At 49.9% G+C, this 17,415-nt stretch overlaps 1 protein-coding gene across 2 annotated transcripts in view; it reads left to right on the forward strand.

Annotated features, from left to right (window-relative positions):
• CCDC158 (coiled-coil domain containing 158) overlaps positions 1–17,415 on the forward strand; it is a 1,731,209-nt gene that overhangs the window by 1,215,119 nt on the left and 498,675 nt on the right. The window lies entirely within an intron of this gene.

A 17,415-nucleotide genomic window follows, 5' to 3' on the forward strand; every position in this document is an offset into this window, starting at 1 on the left:
TATTAGACTGAAAGCTGGTCCACCAGAGGTGGCAGTAGTGAGTCATTGTGTCCGGCAAGGCTGAAGTCCTTCTGATACTGGAATATAATCTCTGGGTCGCTGAGCTGTAGAGAGAGACTAGAAGTAGTGAGTAGACAGGGTATACTGGATACAAGATGGTACACTCACAATAGTAGATGTCTGCAATGGTCTCTGTGCCACAGAGAGTCTTTAGTACATGCAGGAACAGGAGCTGTAGGCGAGCACTGGTTCCCACAAACAGTCTGTAATAAGAATTTACAATTGCTGTATTAGATTCTAGGAACATGGGCCCTCGTGGAGCGAGTACTGGTTCCTATTTGTAATCTTGCCAATGTAACTCTTGATCTCTGTACCTGCGATAACGTCTTGGACGGAAGGGAGTCTTCAGAGCAAATAGGAATGTAGGCCCTCGTGGAGCGAATACCGATTCCTATGTAATAGAACTCACTGGGGTAGATTTTAATAAAGTATGCTCGCGAGTACTTTTGTTCGCACACCAGGCGTGAACAAGAGTATGCCTGATTTTAATAGATATGCGCATAGCGCGCATATCCTTTAAAATCTGGGGTCGGCGCGCGCAAGGCTGTGCAAAATTGGCAGCCTGCGCGCGCCGAGCCGGCCGCCGGTGTGCCATTCCCCGGCCCGGGAGCAGTTTCAGAAGGCCTCGGCCATGCCCCGAAATGCCCCGGGCCGGAACCATGCCCGTGGTCCCACCCCTGGATGATGCGCCGCCACGACATGCCCCCCAGGTAAGCCCTGGACTTATGCACGTCCCGGGGCTTGCGTACGCCAGCGAGCCTATTGAACATAGGCTCGGTACGTGCAGGGGGAACTTGGGGCAGGTTTTCGGGGGGTATGCGTGTATCTTACGCGCGTACCCCTTTGAAAATCTGCCCCACTGTGTTCACGTCCACGATCGCCTCCAGGCAATGGGGAGTCTTCCGAGTGTTCTGGCAATCTGAAATCAAGAAGAGAGAGTGGATCCTCCTTGGAGCGGGTACTCCTGATAAGTTTGAAAAGGCCGAGCAGTGGGGACGGGTTCCCCGGCTGACTCGGATCGTTGGTGCAAGTATCGTGGACTGCCGAAGCAAGTCCCGTTGGAGTTCCTTGCTAACTCGTTAGAGGTTAGCAAACAAAGACCTTTTAAAGAACAAATGGATGACGTCACTACGGGGGATGCCCCCAAGGTTCGCGCCCTTGGTACAAAATCTGGAGCATGCGCACGCATGCGCCCTTACGTTATTGGGAACATGGCGGATCCGAAGCATCAGGCCAGCCCGGAGGAACCGGGACCAAGAGGCGGAGAGAAGCCGCGGCTGCACTGTCTGTCAGAGCCGAAGGGAGTCGCATCCCAGGTAGAGAGGGTGGAGCGAGGGGCGAGAAGAGGCACAAACGCAACAGGCTCCCCTGAAAGAAAAGTACAGATCTCAGTGGAATGGTTGTGAGTCCTTGTGCTGTGGAATGGTTGACGCTGCCTAGTGGGCGAATGCACTAGGCCCACACCAACAGCTGCTGGATACGTCCTAGGCTGGAACTGAGCTGGACCTTCACTTATACCAGCCCTGTTCCCTGTAGGTTGCACCCTTGGTTTCCAGGGGTCAGCAGGCAAATCTCTCACAGGGTAGTCCAAATAGGAAAGTCCAAAGTCAGGCCAAGATCAGGGCAGGCCTAGGTCAGAAAATTACCAGCTTCTGGCAGAGGGTCGAGACAGGCAGTGCTCAGAGTAAAGTCAAGGTCCGGGGCAGTCATGTATACGCTTAACAAAGTTTTATGGGATACACTGTGATAATCTCAAGTTTTTGGTTGAAGTATTATTTGGAATAAAATAAAATTTGCATAAAGACAACAACAAGCGTTGGAATATATGTTTTTTTGACATGAAATATAAAGGCAATTTCCTTCACACATCTTTTGATCATTCCATCTTCAGGAAAGAACCTGTAGTAGATTCACAGGTGTCTAGGATTCTCATTGGACAGGTGATTCCTAGTTTTGGCTTCCAGTTAGAGCAACCCTCTGAGTTCACATTGAAGGAGATATGGAAGGCTATTATGGAGTTGGATAAGACATTGACTACACAGATGACTGATAAAACTAAATAATTGAAGGTTAGTATCAATGTACATGAAGCCTGGAATTCTGACTTTGGGAATAGCTTCGAGACTGTGGAGAGCCAGATAAAACAATTGCTGATACTCATTATTAAAGCACTGCTTTTCTTCTCTCCAAACTTGCAAGTATGGAAAACTTATTGAGACACCGGAATTTGCATTTGATAAATATCCCCAAGATTCAATCTATTTCTGCTGTAAACGCTTTTAAGTGTCATTTGGGGGACGTACTGAAGATTCCATCTCTTATGATGTCCCCTGTTAGGGCTTATTATTTACCCCTTTGATTGTTAAAAAAGAAGTGCAAAGAGGGCAGCTTGATTTAAAACCAATATCAGAAGATAGTATGAATTTGACTGAATTATTAGAGTCTTCCAATAAGAAAATTATTCTGGCCACATTGCTTATCTCTTTAGCCCTAGAATCTGATGAGAAATGGATTTTGCGTCTCTTTTTCAAGTGCCATGAAGAGTTCTTCTTAAATTTGAAAGTTAGAATTTTTCCTGGTGTTGCAAAAGCTACACAAAAAAGATGTAAGTAGTTTCTTTTGTTGAGATCCAAAGTACTTTAGTTAGGTGCTTTGTATTGAAATTTCCTTGTAAATGCTATGTTAATTATCAAATTAGTTCTATTTATTTTTTTTATGCAGGGCAACTAATCCTCTTTCTTAGATTGTGAGGATGAGTGATGCTTTATCTACTTCATCTCCCTTGTAATCTCATTGTGACATCTCTATTAGTTATTTAAAGATCACTACTCTTTGGATACTCTTTTCATTTTTTTTTCTTTTTTCCTTATATGCGTCTCCTAATATTAGTGGCCTTTAAGTTTTAAACATGATTTATTTTTCCTTGTTAATTTAAATTTTAGATTTACTTTCTGTTATTAATTATGATGTAATGATTCTGGATTTCATCTCAAATGCAGTATTTGATGTTTAATATAAATAAATGCATAAACAAAAAGATAAAAAAAATCAGTGCTGTTTTACTGCACTTGCAAAAAGGATTCAGTGCACAGGAGGCAGGCATATTTCAATGGAAAGGAGTCTCTCAATGAGAACTCATGGAATGAGGGTGAAAATGGGAATAATCTAAGGAAATATTTACAGAGAGGGTGGTAGATGTATGGAACAACCTGTCAGTGTAGGTGGTAGAGATAAGACCAGCATGTGAATTCAAGAAAGTTTGGGGATCTCTGAATGAATGGTAGAGACTGTTATATGACACGGGTTTTCGTGTGCCCTTGGGCCTCGGCCCGACCCCAGAAGGAACCAGGACCGAACCGAGGGTTGGCGGCGTGTCCCGGCATGGCAGAGACACAGTCTTACCCTCTGCTGGGCCTGCAAGCTCCCAAGGCCAACAAGAAGATGTTGGAAGGTGAACGGTCCTCCGACCATTCCAAGCCCTTTCTGACCTGCTGCTTGGGTCAGCATGGAGCAGCAGGCGGCCTGAGGATGAGGGCAGACGGAGGCATTGACACGAAGACATAACTATGAGTAGGGCAAAGGCATGACACCAAGGATGAAGCGAAGACATGACACCAGGGCTGATGCGAAGAAATGACACCAAGGCTGATGCGATGGCATCACTGACGAGACGAGGAACTTGATAAAGTTCAAATGAGACGAGAAGCTGGGAAGGTAGACATTGGCACTGTCTCTCAGGGCACCCTACTCAGCCCACCTTCACGGGCAGACCCAATGAGCTGGTTGTGGACCACCCTGTCCCACTGCGCGCCCTACACAGCCCTAGCAGGCTGGTCACGGACCACATGGAGAGCGGGACAAGCGCAGGAGAGGATCCAGTTGAGGCGGGACTTTGACGATGAAGCCGATGTCATCCGAAGCACCACAATGGCTGGCAGGACAGGACGGCTCAGGAGCACAGGACACCAGTCCACTGCCGGCATCTCCTAAGACGGAGCAGCGTCACCTGGAGATCCACGGCCGACAGAACAGAAGGCTTCAGAGCACAGAAGCAAAACACCAAGGAGGGCTGGAACACCAGGAAGCGGGACGTCAGATGACAAGACACCAGGACATCTAGATGAGGACCTCAGGCAAGAAAGACATGACGAGACGAGGAGCTCCACGAAGAACACCAAGGACCTGTTGGGGCGCTAGCAGGCAGGAGCCTCCAGGGCTGAAGTAACTCCAATGCAAGGCAAAGACGGAATGCAGAAACAGCCCTTTTATAGGGCTGGCACAGGAAACAGGAGGTGGAGCCCAGGGTATATCCGGCCGTGGGCCTTTTAAATCTTGACAAGAGGTGCGGCCGCGCGCCTAGGAGGAAGGAAGGAAGCTGTGCAGGATCGTGGAAAGCGGTCCTGCACCGATGTCAGCGACGCAGCAGCAGGGCTGGGCCTGGAGGCAGGCCCCGATGACGGCAGTGGCTCCAGCCACTGCAAGAGGCCCCGAGGGCAGCTCTAGCCGCCAATCCAGCTCGGGGCTTGCGGTCTCCGGCCACGAAGATGGCAGGGACATCGGCGGTGGCACCAGCCGCGAAGAAGAGGCAGGCAGCATGGAAAAGTCTGCGGCTCCAGCTGCGGTGAAGGCCCGACTTCGGTGGCTCCGTGCCGCGATGGAAGTCCCGATTTCGGCGGCGTCCGGCCGCATCAGAAGAGCAGCAAAAGGTAAGGAACCTGCTCGCGGGCAGCTGCGGGCAGGGTTCATAACAGTCAGAAACATTATATTGGTTTCAAGTCTGGACTTTGACTAGACTATTCAAGAACATTCACTTTCTTCTTTCAGAGCCATTTCAATGGTGCTTTTCCTTTATGTTTAGGATCATTATCCGACTAAAAGGTGAATCTTTTCCCCAGTCCCAGGTTTATGGTAGACTGGAAAAATTTTTTATCTGAGGACAAGCACAATAGCTAACATCATCAGATGGAGCTCTGCACAGAACATTGACTTCAAAGCTTCTAGAATTTTGAGAATGCCCCACTGGGTATGTGCAGTCTTAGCCACTACCTTGCATGTCTCTCTGATCTTTTCTGTAGTGCCTGCAGGTCGCAGTTCTTTCAGTCAGAGCTGCTGCAGTAAACGTCTGCTGGAAATGCAGGAGCTGTTTTTTAATTGGTCCTGCAGGTTGCATTTACCTTTTCTTCCTCTAGATAGGTTTTTTCATGCCTTTGAATTTCATTTTCTTTTTTTCTATCAATCTGCCTGTACTTTGTATTGTCCATCTTTCCCTCGATTTTCAGGTACCTCCCTGGCCTTGCTGTTGCTAAGCATCCCCACAGCATAATACTGCTACCACCATGCTTTACTATAGGGATGATGTTAGCAGGGTAATGTATTGTGTTTGTTTTACTCCACACACATTACTTAGCATTGAGACCAGAAAATTCTACCTTTGTTTCATCAGACCACAAAACCTTCTGCCTTATGCGTGCAGTGTCCCCTAAGTGTTTCTCTGTAAATGGTATGCAGCATATCATATGCGTTTTCTTCAGCAGTGGCTACTTTCTTGCCATCTTCTTGTATAGGATATGTCTGTGGAATATTATTGAACAGTCAGCATTTTTCCCAGTTTCAGCCAGACACCTCTATATTCTTTTAGAGTAATATCAGGTTTCACAGTGACCTTTTGCAGCAGTTTCCTTAACCTACGGCTACTTATTTTGGAGGGAAAGCCTGCTCACAAAAGTGTCTTGGTGGTGCCAAACTATTTCCACTTTACAATGATAGACCTGACAGTGCCCTGGGGATATTCAAACAAACTGAAATGTTCTTATAGCCTTCCTTCAATGTGTATCTTTGAATATTTTTATCCTGGAGTTCAGTATTCTCCTTGTATGGCATGTTGTGACTTTTGGTCCATATTCACTTGATACAACAAAAACAGATTAAGTCTTCATCCAGGAGTATTTGAATCAGCACAGCTAACTTGTATAGGCAATTTTTTTTAAACCCGAGCATTCTTGGGTTTGCTTTGACAATAGGATTGAAGACTTAGGGAATCAATACTTTTTATGTTTTTTATTTTTGCAGTAATTACTTTTAGAATATTTATTTAATTGTTCTGCATGATTAAAATGTATAGTATGTTGTAAAGATCAGTCAGGAGTCCTACTTTAATGCATTTTGATATACATTTTTTAGACCACAGACACTCTTGTGCAGTTTTTATCAATCTTTTCAAACCCATGGCACACTTACACTAATAAAAATGTGTGGCACACCAACTTCCACAGGATAGGCAATGTGGCAATGGAGAGGACTCATATGGTCATATGGTCAAAAGAAGAGCTAGGGAAGCACTGAAAACCTCTCCAGTCTATCTTTAAAAGTTTGACAAAGGAGGAGAAGGGGCAGAGACACACATGAACTCATTACAGTAAGTCAGTTCTTTCTATATACAAGAGCAGAAGAGAAAAGTCAATTTGGTGTGGGAAGCCACACCACATGCTGCTGCATGTGGCTACCAGATTTTCTCCACTGCTGCTGCTCCCAGATGTCAGAGTGTGTCACATCTGTTGCTTAGTGCATGTTCTCCATATCCCAATCAGCCTGGAGATAATATAGAGACTGGAAGAACTTGAAGGAGGAAGCTCAGGAAGGAGAAAATGATGAGATACTATATGGGGTCCGGCTATACATGCCCTGCATGCTACCCATTAATTACCACATTCCAAGGCCTATGTGTAGATAGGAAAAAAAGATATGCATGATTAAACAAATTCTCAGAAAGGAGCTCCTGCATGTTTAAAAGGCACCGCTGGTACCTTTGTTGCTGTGAGGTGCCGAAAGCAGTGCCCAAATGCTGGTTTGAATCTGAGCATTAGGCATGGTGACTTTTCCGTGGCACACCTATTGCTGTAATGGAATGTCTGTGGCGGTTTCACCTCCAGTATGCTTTGAAGCACTTTTTTGTGTATGTGCCAAATAAGTTTACCTATGAAAGATCATACCAAATACTGACAAGATGCCTCCTTTAACAGTAGTAGAAATAAGGGAAAACATATTATTCGACCCTTGTTCACCAACTGACTGACTAAACCTTCCTTCGTGCAGCCTTGAAATTTTTAACTGCTTTGCTTCTGTGGGGGCTTGTTATGAATCAGTCCGTGAAAGAGAAAGTTTCCACAGTATTGTTGCTGTATATTCTGTAAACCTTTACTCTGGTATAATCCTGAAACTGAAATTGTAACTTTTTAAAATGGTGAATATTTCTTGAATTTGATGTTTGTAGCTGCTATGGAAATTTTGTTATAAAAGAAACTCCTAATGAGAAAAATTATACAAAATAAATATGCTTTGGGCATTGCCTATAGATTTATATATTGTAAGTACTTATTGAGGTTCATATTCAAAAGCATTTAATTGGCCAACCCAGAAGTTAGCCAGCTAAATGAATATGTGGTCACTTATCAGGCTAAATTTGTTGCGCTGGAGGTGGACCCTTGGCCTAGTGCAGGATTGGTACAGCCATCTGGTTGGACCCAGAGAGCACCTACCACCAGGAGGCGGAGCACATGAGGAGACAGAGGCTAGCTGGAGCTTCGCCAATAACAGTCCAGGGTTTCTGCAGTTTGAGCCCTTGGTTACTCGGACTGCCTGCACTTAGGTGGGCCTCAGATGGTCTCCCAGAGAAGTAGCGGAGGGGTATGCCCACCACGAGCAAGGGTGCATGGCTGATGCAGAGAGGATGGACCAGACCTGAACTGGAAGCTCCGGAGACCTCAGGGAGGTAACAGTTCAGGAAGGCTCTCCAGGCGAGACAGGCAGCGCCTGCAAGTCTAGTCAGGTGAAGGCCTCGGTTGGAATCCATGCAGGTTGGTCTGCTAGTCACGGTAGGCCAGAAGAGAGTGTCCGAGTGAAGCGCAAGGGTCAAAGCCAGAGTATCCATCCAGAAGTGGTCAGCCAAAGCAGGGGTCAATACCAAGGTCAGTCTGAGTGTACTCAAGGCAAGCGAAGGTTAGTGCCAGGCAGCAGACGAAGAGAGTAGTCAGGCAGGCCGAGGTCAGTACCAGAGATCAGTCCGAGAAGATACTACCTGAGTAAGGATACCCCAATGTACACCCCAGTCCTCCTTTCCCACTAACACTCCTCTCACCCCTCCATTCCACCTATCATCCACATTTTACCTATCTAGATGTTCCCCCACAACCGTCTAATAACACCCCCCACCTAACCACACTCCCATATACCCCAGTGATACCAGTAACCCACCACAATACACATATTCCACACATATAAACAACCCCCAACTCGGTACTCACACACACATCCCGACTCTATAAACGCACACACACTCGTACACATACACACAGGAGTGAGGAGAGGAATAGGAGTAGAGCAGAAGGGTAGAGGAAGGGAGCAGCAATATCCACACACAAACATACTCCTCCATCCCACATCACCTCCCCATCCAAATCACATCCCACATCACTCACACCCTCCCTACACGAATGCACACCCACATTTACCATTCACACGTACCACATCAATCACACCAATGTTCCCCTCACATATGCATGAACTCATACCTGCAACCCCAACAGCCTGTTGTGTTAACTGACGGAAATGTGGACCCCTTGCCCGAGGTGGAGTTGGCGCAACCTGAGAGGGTGAACCCCCGCAGGTCCCCACCGTCGGAAGGCGAAGCAGGGCTGTTGCAGCGGCCGGCTGGAGCTTCGCCAATACAACCCCGTTCCCCACAGGTTGAGCCTTTGGGTGCAGGGGCAGGCTGGTCTTAGGTGGGCCCCTGTGAAGACGGTCGGATAACAGCCAGGAGAATCGTCCAAAGTCAGTCCAAGATCAGAAGCCAGAGGATCGCCGATAACCAGTCCAGAGTCAGGAGCCAGAGAGTCGTCGATAGCCAGTCCAGAGTCAGAAACCAGGGAGTTGCCGAAAGCCAGTCTGAAGTCAGAAGCCAGAAGATCCATCCGCAGGAACCAAAGGATGGGAGCACGGATAGGAACAGGACTTGGAAGGCAGGAACAGGACTCGGAAGGCAGGAACGGGAACCAAGGCACCAATGAAGCAGAGAAAACTCCACCGAAGCGAAGCAGACTAGTTGCCAAGTTGTGGACTATCCGGAGAAACTTCCTTATAAACGCAGAGAGTCCTGACGTCAGTTTAAGGGCCGGCTTATGTTTTCTGCTGCGGCCCTTTTAAAAGGTGGAGCTCCGGTGCGCGCGCAAGCTAGAGGAGTCGGGGCCGGCAGTGTCAGTGCGCGCATGGTGGCAGGACGGCCCGGGGAGCAGTGGCATCGGCTTGCCGCCACGACACGGAGCCCAGTGGAGGCCTGAAGAAGCGGACCATGGGTAAGGGCAGGCGCCTGTGGCCCGTTAATGCCGGTGGCACTAATAGTACCCCCCCTTCTAGGCCCCCTCCCAGGGGGTCTAGGTTTCAGAGGATGGGTAGCATGGAACTGAGCAATGAGGTCCTTGTCCAGGATATTGGACGATGGGTACCAGGAGTTCTCTTTGGGCCCGAAACCCTCCCAGGAGAGGAGATATTCCCAGTGTCGCCCATGTTTCCTGACGTCCAGGACATCATGAACCCTATATGTGGTGTCCTCATCGGAAATGAGGGGTTGAGGTTCTGGCAGTTTGCTAGAAGTCAGGACAGTACCAAGGGCTTGAGGAGAGATACGTGGGAGGAGTTATGGATTTTGATGGCTGAGAGTAACCGGAGCTGGTAGGAGACCGAGCCCAGGCAGCATAGCACTGCAAAGGGTCCAATGTAGCGGGGGGCTAAGCGCATGGAAGGGAGCTTCAGTCGGATGTAGTATGTGCTAAGCCACACTTTTTCACCTGGTCTGAATTGCGGGCTAGGTCTACAATGGGCATCAGTGAATCCTTAGCGGTCTGTCCTGCCTTGCCCAATAGTTGTCAAGTGAGGGTCCAAAGTTGATGAAGTTCCTTTGCCGTTAACTGAGCCATGGGTGAGGGCACCGCGATGGGCAATGGTAGTGGCGGGAGCGGCTGTTTGCCATAGACCAGCTGGAACGGGGATGACCCGGTTGCGGACGATGGATGGGAGTTAAGAGCGAACTCTATCCAAGGAAGTAGCTCTGCCCAGCCATCCTGCTTGATGTTGGCATATGATCTCAGGAATTGCTTGAGAGTACAATTTGTTCTTTCAGCCAAGCCATTGGTTTGGGGGTGATAGGTAGTGGTGAATTTGAGGGTAACGTCAAACTTCCTCATTAGAGACCTCCAATATTTGGCAGTAAATTGAGATCCTGGATCCGTTAGAATGTACTTGGGAAGGCCGTGTAGCCGGAAGACATGATGAATGAACAGTCTAGCTAGCTGAGGAGAAGATGGAAGAGCAGGCAAGGCGACAAAGTGTGCCATTTTAGAGAATCGATCCACTATCACCCAGACAGTGGTGTTACCCTTAGACAGAAGGAGGTTAACGATAAAGTCGGTTGAGACGTGGGTCCAGGGTTCCCTAGGGACAGGCAGTGGGTGAAGCAGTCCCCACGGCCGACCCATAGGGTTCTTCTGTCGGGCACATGTGTGGCAGGATTCGGCGTAGGTTTGGATGCCCTTTTTCATGGTGGACCACCAATAGTATCTCTGGAGGAGTGCCAGGGTTTGTGATTGACCAGGATGTCCAGCGATCCATGAGTCATGGGCCCAGTGAAGGATTCTGTTCCGGAGACTGAGAGGAACCAAGATCTTCCCCGGTTGGACCAGCATTGTGGCGGCCAAGAGAATTTTAGTGGACTCGATGATTTGTTGAAGGGGTTCAGGTCTGTCTTCAACGTCGAAAGAGTGAGAGAGGGCGTCTGCTCTCAGGTTTTTACAGGCCGGTCGATAGCGGAGCACAAAATCAAACCATGTGAAGAAAAAAGCCCAACGTGCTTTCCGCAGATTAAGGCGTTGAGCTCAATGTAAATATTCCAAATTTTTATGGTCCGTGTAGACGGAAATTTGGTGTTAAGCCCCCCTCCAACCATGGGCGCCATTCCTCAAAGCCCATTTTAATAGCTAGCAATTCCTTATCGTAGATGGTATAGTTCCATTGTGCCGGGGAAAACTGTCGCGAGAAGAAGGAGCATGGGTGAAGCGTATTGGTAGCAGAGTACTAACTTAGGATGGCTCCTACCCTTCGGAGAAGGCAACAATTTCGATGATGAAAGGCCACCTGGGGTCGGGATGGCGGAGGCACGGTTCTTGGAGGAATGCAGCTTTTAAGTTGCGGAAGGTCATAATCGCTTCAGGCAACCACTGTTTGGGGTTGGCCCCTTTATGCGTAAGGATGCTTAGTGGAGACACGAAGGCGGAATAGTTCCGGATAAAGGATCTGTAATAATTAGCAAAATCCAAAAACCTTTGGAGCAGGCGGAGACCTAAGGGCTGGAACCAATTCTGGATAGCCTTGAGTTTCTCGGGGTGCATTCGGAATCCCTGACTGGACACCACATATCCCAGGAAGGGCACTGTTCTTTTTTCAAATGAGCATTTCTCGAGCTTAGCATAGAGTTGGTTCTCAAGCAGCTGCTGCAAGACCCAGATGACATCCTTGTGGTGTGTTTGCAGGTCCTTGGAGAAGGACCTGCAAACAGTCGGAGGCTACCATCTTTCTTCCCGATGAAAAAGAATCCTGCCCCCACTGAAGATGTAGAATGGCATATAAAGCCCTTGTTGAGATTTTCGCGGATGTACTCCGACATGGCTCTAGTCTTGGTAGGAGATAACGGCTAGGTACACCCGCAAGGGAGCTCTGAATTAGACTGCAGGTTGATGGCGCAGTCAAAAGTGTGATGAGGAGGTAGAGATCTGCGACATCTTTGGAGAATACGTCAGCAAAGGTGGCATACTGAGGCGATAGGCCAGGTTACCAGGTAGCCACGGTGGCGCAGCAGAGGGGTGTGACGAGTTCTAAACACCTGGAGTGGCATGCGGGGCTCCAGCTGGAGAGCTGCATCGTGGACCAGTCAAAACTGGGAGAGTGTTTCTGAAGCCAGGGTAGCCCTAGGACTATAGGGTATATGGTGCAATCCAGAACATGAAAGAGGGAAGTTCGACATGGAGTACCCTGGTCCGTACTATGAGTGGGTCGGTAGACAAGGTTATGCGACCGGACAAAGAATCCCCTTGGATGGAGGAGAGCACCAGGGACACTGGTGACTGGTTGACAGGGATGTGGAGATGTTCCACTAATTGTTTCATAATGAAATTACCTCCAGCCTCAGAGTCCACCAGGGCTAAAGTGTGGAATGTCTGGTTGCCCACGGTGAGGGATATAGGCAAGGTGAGAGGAGGAGAATGCGAGGTGAGACCTAGGACAAGTCCTCCAGCAGGACCTAGGTCCGGGAGTTTTCCAGCCTTACTGGACAAGTGGCTAGGAGGTGGGCTGCTTCCCTGCAGTAGAGGTAGAAGCCGGACTGCCGACATTGAAGGCATTCCTTAGTCATGAATTTCCCACGGCCCAGTTGCATGGGTTCTTCACCAGATGTCCCGGAGGCAGTAGCAGCCTCGGTGGGTGAGGGCGAATGCTGGGGGCATCTGAAGCCGGTGGTAGATTTTCTAGAGATTTGAACCTCCTGGGAGCAAGTTGATCAAGGCGGCTAATGACCTTGGTAGCTCGCGGGCTGCGAGCACGTCCTTGATTCTGGGATTTAAACCTTCTAGAAAAATAGCCCTCAGACAACCGGCGTCCCAATGGAGCTCGGAGGACAAGGTTCAAAACTCTATCACATACTCGGTAACAGTCCGGGAACCTTGGCGCAGGTGAAGCAGAGTCGCCTCGGAAGGCAGGAACAGGAACCAAGGCACCAATGAAGCACAGAAGACTCCACTGAAGCGAAGCAGACTCGTTGCCAAGTCGAGTATCCGGTGAAGCTTCCTTATAAATGCGGAGAGTCCTGATGTCAGTTTAAGGGCCGGCTATGTTTTCCCGCCGTGGCCCCTTTAAGAGGCGGAGCTCTGGCGTGTGCGTGAGCTAGGGAACGCCTGGAGGAGTCGGGGCCAGAGGTGTCAGGGCCCGCATGGCGGCAGGCCGGCCTGGGGAGCAGTGGCATCGGCTTGCGCTGCGGCACAAAGCCCAGGGGAGGCCTGAAGAAGCGGACCGCGGCTAAGGGCAGGTGCCCACGGCACTAACACAGTCACTTCACTCCTTTCTCAAGACCCTCACACATACACACCATTCCACCCCCTACTCACCCCACACTATATATACACACCTGCCCTATCTATATTCCACATCCCACCTCTGCACACACACAAGGGGAGGCGTGCTCTTCACATGTGACCTCAGACACACTCCCCCTATATCACCCTCTGCACCTCCCCTTAAAGAAGGTGGGAAAGGGCAAGGGGGACAAAGTGCGCACACACAATCCCAATCACTCTCTGACACACACCCTTCCACACATCACTCACACTTACCCCACAATCCAGAAACAATCACCTCCTTCACTCTCAAAAACTGGAGGAGGGGGACAGAGGGTGAAAAAATACTCCCAATTCCATCCCCTGGCATCCTGTCAGACATGAACTTCCCTCACACCAACCCCATAACAGATACCACCACACTCAGACACATAATATTAGGAGCGCGGAGGCGTGGTCCTATCTCAATGGGGTTGTGAGCCCTTGGGTCACGGCGCGACTCAAGGATGAGCCCCAAGACACAAAGCAAAAGGTGAGCAGGTACGAGAATGGGCAGAGTAGGAGCAAAGCTGGACTGAAGACAAGGCAAGGAATATCCGTAACAGGAACAAGGTAGGCTCAGCTCTGCACTGGACCTATACGCACAAATGAGACCCAGCAAAGCAATGCTGGACTCGAGAGTAGCCCTCCGGCCAGTTGATAGCCCTTCCAGACCCGCCGCTTGGGAACAACGAGTGCATGAGGGCAGGAACAAGGAGACTCAGACGAAGACTAAGGATATTCAGAAGACTCAGATGTAGACTTGGATACTCAGGATACTTGGAGGACTCAGACAAGGACTCAGGTTGCTCAGAAGACTCAGACAAGGATTCAGGTTACTCAGAAGGTCTTAGGCAAGGATTCAGGATTCAGATGAAGGAACTGGGTTAGAACTGCATCCCATTGTGCCCCACAGCCGCCCATGGCTGGTCGCGAACCACGTTGAAAGCAAAGCAGATTCCAGACGAGGCAATGGAACTTGATGCCAGGACATGACGAAGATTTAGGAGAGGCCTGCACCACGGCGTGTCTTACAAAGCCGCCTGTGGCTGGTTGCGGATCTTGCTGAAGCGGAACAGGTTCTGGCAGAGTCTTAGGCATGGACAGAAGCAGGCACAAGGAACTCCAAAGACCGGGACAAGATTCAAGACTCAGGATTCAAAATTCAGAATTCAAGACTCAGAATTCTCAGAAGCAAGGAATTAAAAACAGGAGTCTTCCAGAGGCTTGCGTTGCAGACGAGCCGAAGGCCATGTGCCATGAGACGCCCTACACACCCCCCGATGGGCTGGTCATGGACCACGAAGGTGGCACACCAGGAAGGGTGAACAGACTAGCGACCTGGGAACTGGACGAGGAGCTGAAGATGAGACAGGCGGAGTCAGGACAGGAACATCGGACATCAGGAACATGGTACCTCAGGACACGGGACATCAGGTCATCTGGACACGGAACATCTGGACATCAGGAGAACTGGACGTCTGGAACATCAGGAACAGGGGGGAATGGGGTCCTTCACCCTGTGTCAGGAGGCAGTCCACATTTGGTTTTGGGCCATCGACAACAGCACCCTCCTCACGGCAGTGTACCTCCCAGGGGTGGACAACACCTTGGTTGACTTCTTGAGCCATGCCTTCCGACCTCACGAGTGGTCCCTCAGTCAAGAGGTAGCGAACCGGATCTTTCGCTAATGGGGGACCCCAAACATAGACCTCTTTGTTTCCTTGGAGAACAGGAAGGTGGACCGCTTCTGCTCCCTAGTCCATTGACTTGGCAATCTGTTGTGTTAACTGACGGAAATGTGGAACCCTTGCCCGAGGTGGATTTGGCCAACCTGACAGGGCGAACCCCCGCATGACCCACCATCGGAAGGCGAGGCCAGGCTGTTGCAGCGGCCAGCTGGAGCTTCGCCAATACCAACCCTGTTCCCTGCAGGTTGAGCCTTTGGGTGCAGGAGCAGGCTGGTCTTAGGTGGGCCCCTGTGAAGACGGTCGGGTACAGCCGGGAGAATCATCCAAAGTCAGTCCAAGTGGTTACCCCCACATAGACCTCTTTGCGTCCCCTCAGAACCACAAAGTGGACAATTATTGCTCTCTCATTCGGAGCCAGCACTCCCGGCCCAGAGATGCATTCTCCCTCAAGTGGACGACCGGTTTGCTCTATGCATTCCCTCCTCTTCCTCTACTGTCGAGGACCCTCGTGAAGCTCCGCCAGGACAGGGGAACCATGATCCTGACACCGCACTAGCCACGCCAAGTGTGGTTTCCCATACTCCAGGATCTCTCCATCCGCAGGCACATTCCTAGTCCGAAGGAGCAGCTGATTGATGGCAGATGCTTTTTTGATTTACCAGGGCACCGGGCTGCTGTACACTTACCCTCCCCTTCCATTCATCTCAAAAATGCTCCAGAAGATTCAGCGGGATCAGGCCTACATGATCCTGATCACCCCCTTTTGGCCCCACCAGGTTTGGTTTCCAACCCTTTGGGACCTGGCCTTGAGCCCCCTGATTTGGTTCGGGCCCGCTCTACAAGAGTTCCACCCCGCTCACCTCCATGTCCCTGGTGGAGAGCAACAGGGGATTTACAGATACTTCGGGTAGAGCTCTCTGCCCTTGTATTAGCTCAAGTGGTCAAACCCGTTCTGCCCAGTCAGAAGGATAAAGAGTTCTACTCCAGGTATTTCCTAATTCCCAAGAAAACAGGTGACCTTCAGCCCATTCTGGACCTGCGGGCCTTGAACCATTTTTTGGTAAAGGAAAAGTTCAAAATGGTCTCGGTGGGTACCTTGATTCCCCTTCTCAATGTGGGACACTGGCTCTGCTCCCTCGATCTAAAAGATGTGTACGCCCATATCCCCATCTTTCAGGTGGATTAGCAGTACCTGCGATTCCTGGTCTATGGGAATCACTATCAGTATCACATTCTGCCCTTTGGCCTGGAATCCACACGCTGTGTTTTTACCAAGTGTCTAGCAGTAGTTGTAGCCTATCTTCAGAGGTGGGGAATTAATGTTTTCCCGTACCTTGACGATTGGCTTATCAAGAGTGACTCCAGACAAGGGGCACAGAGTGCCTTGCATATCTTGGTCCAAGTCTTGGAAACTCTGGGATTTCTGATCAACTATCCAAAATCCCATCTCCAACCATCCTTGCAACTGGACTTCATTGGGGCGCAACTGGACACTGTCCAGGTGAAGGCTTTTCTGCCTCGGGACAAGGTGCTCCCATCTCTCGGCACAGCAGTTTCCACTATTGCTGGGCCACATGGCAGTGACAGTGCATGTCACTCCCTTTGCTCAACTGCACATGCGCAGAGCGCAGTGGACATTGCATTCTCAATGGTGTCAGGCTACCCAAGACCTACGTGCTCATGTCCAAATCACCACACTGTTATGACAATTCATCCAGTGGTGGGCGACCCCTTAAAATCTGGAGCAGGGAATTCCCTTTTGGAGCTCCCAACCCCAGGCTATCGTCACCACAGATGCGTTTCGGATGAGGTGGGGAGCACATGCTGTGGGCTTCCACATCCAGGGGCTTTGGTCCTTGCAGGAATTGCAGTCCTCTTGGAGCTGCAAGCAATTCAGAATTCACTACAGGTGTTCAGAGAGCAGCTCCTGAACAAGGTGGTTCTTGTTCAGATTGACAATCAAGTAGCTATGTGGTATTTGAACAAACAGGGGGGAATGGGGTCCTTCACCCTGTGTCAGGAGGCAGTCCACATTTGGTTTTGGGCCATCGACAACAGCACCCTCCTCACGGCAGTGTACCTCCCAGGGGTGGACAACACCTTGGTTGACTTCTTGAGCCGTGCCTTCCGACCTCACGAGTGGTCCCTCAGTCAAGAGGTAGCGAACCGGATCTTTCGCTAATGGGGGACCCCAAACATAGACCTCTTTGTTTCCTTGGAGAACAGGAAGGTGGACCGCTTCTGCTCCCTAGTCCGAAGGAGCAGCTGATTGATGGCAGATGCTTTTTTGATTTACCAGGGCACCGGGCTGCTGTACGCTTACCCTCCCCTTCCATTCATCTCAAAAATGCTCCAGAAGATTCAGCGGGATCAGGCCTACATGATCCTGATCACCCCCTTTTAGCCCCACCAGGTTTGGTTTCCAACCCTTTGGGACCTGGCCTTGAGCCCCCTGATTTGGTTCGGGCCCGCTC

The sequence above is a fragment of the Rhinatrema bivittatum genome, chromosome 1 (genome assembly GCF_901001135.1).
Source record: "Rhinatrema bivittatum chromosome 1, aRhiBiv1.1, whole genome shotgun sequence".
NCBI classification, from domain to species: Eukaryota; Metazoa; Chordata; class Amphibia; order Gymnophiona; family Rhinatrematidae; genus Rhinatrema; species Rhinatrema bivittatum.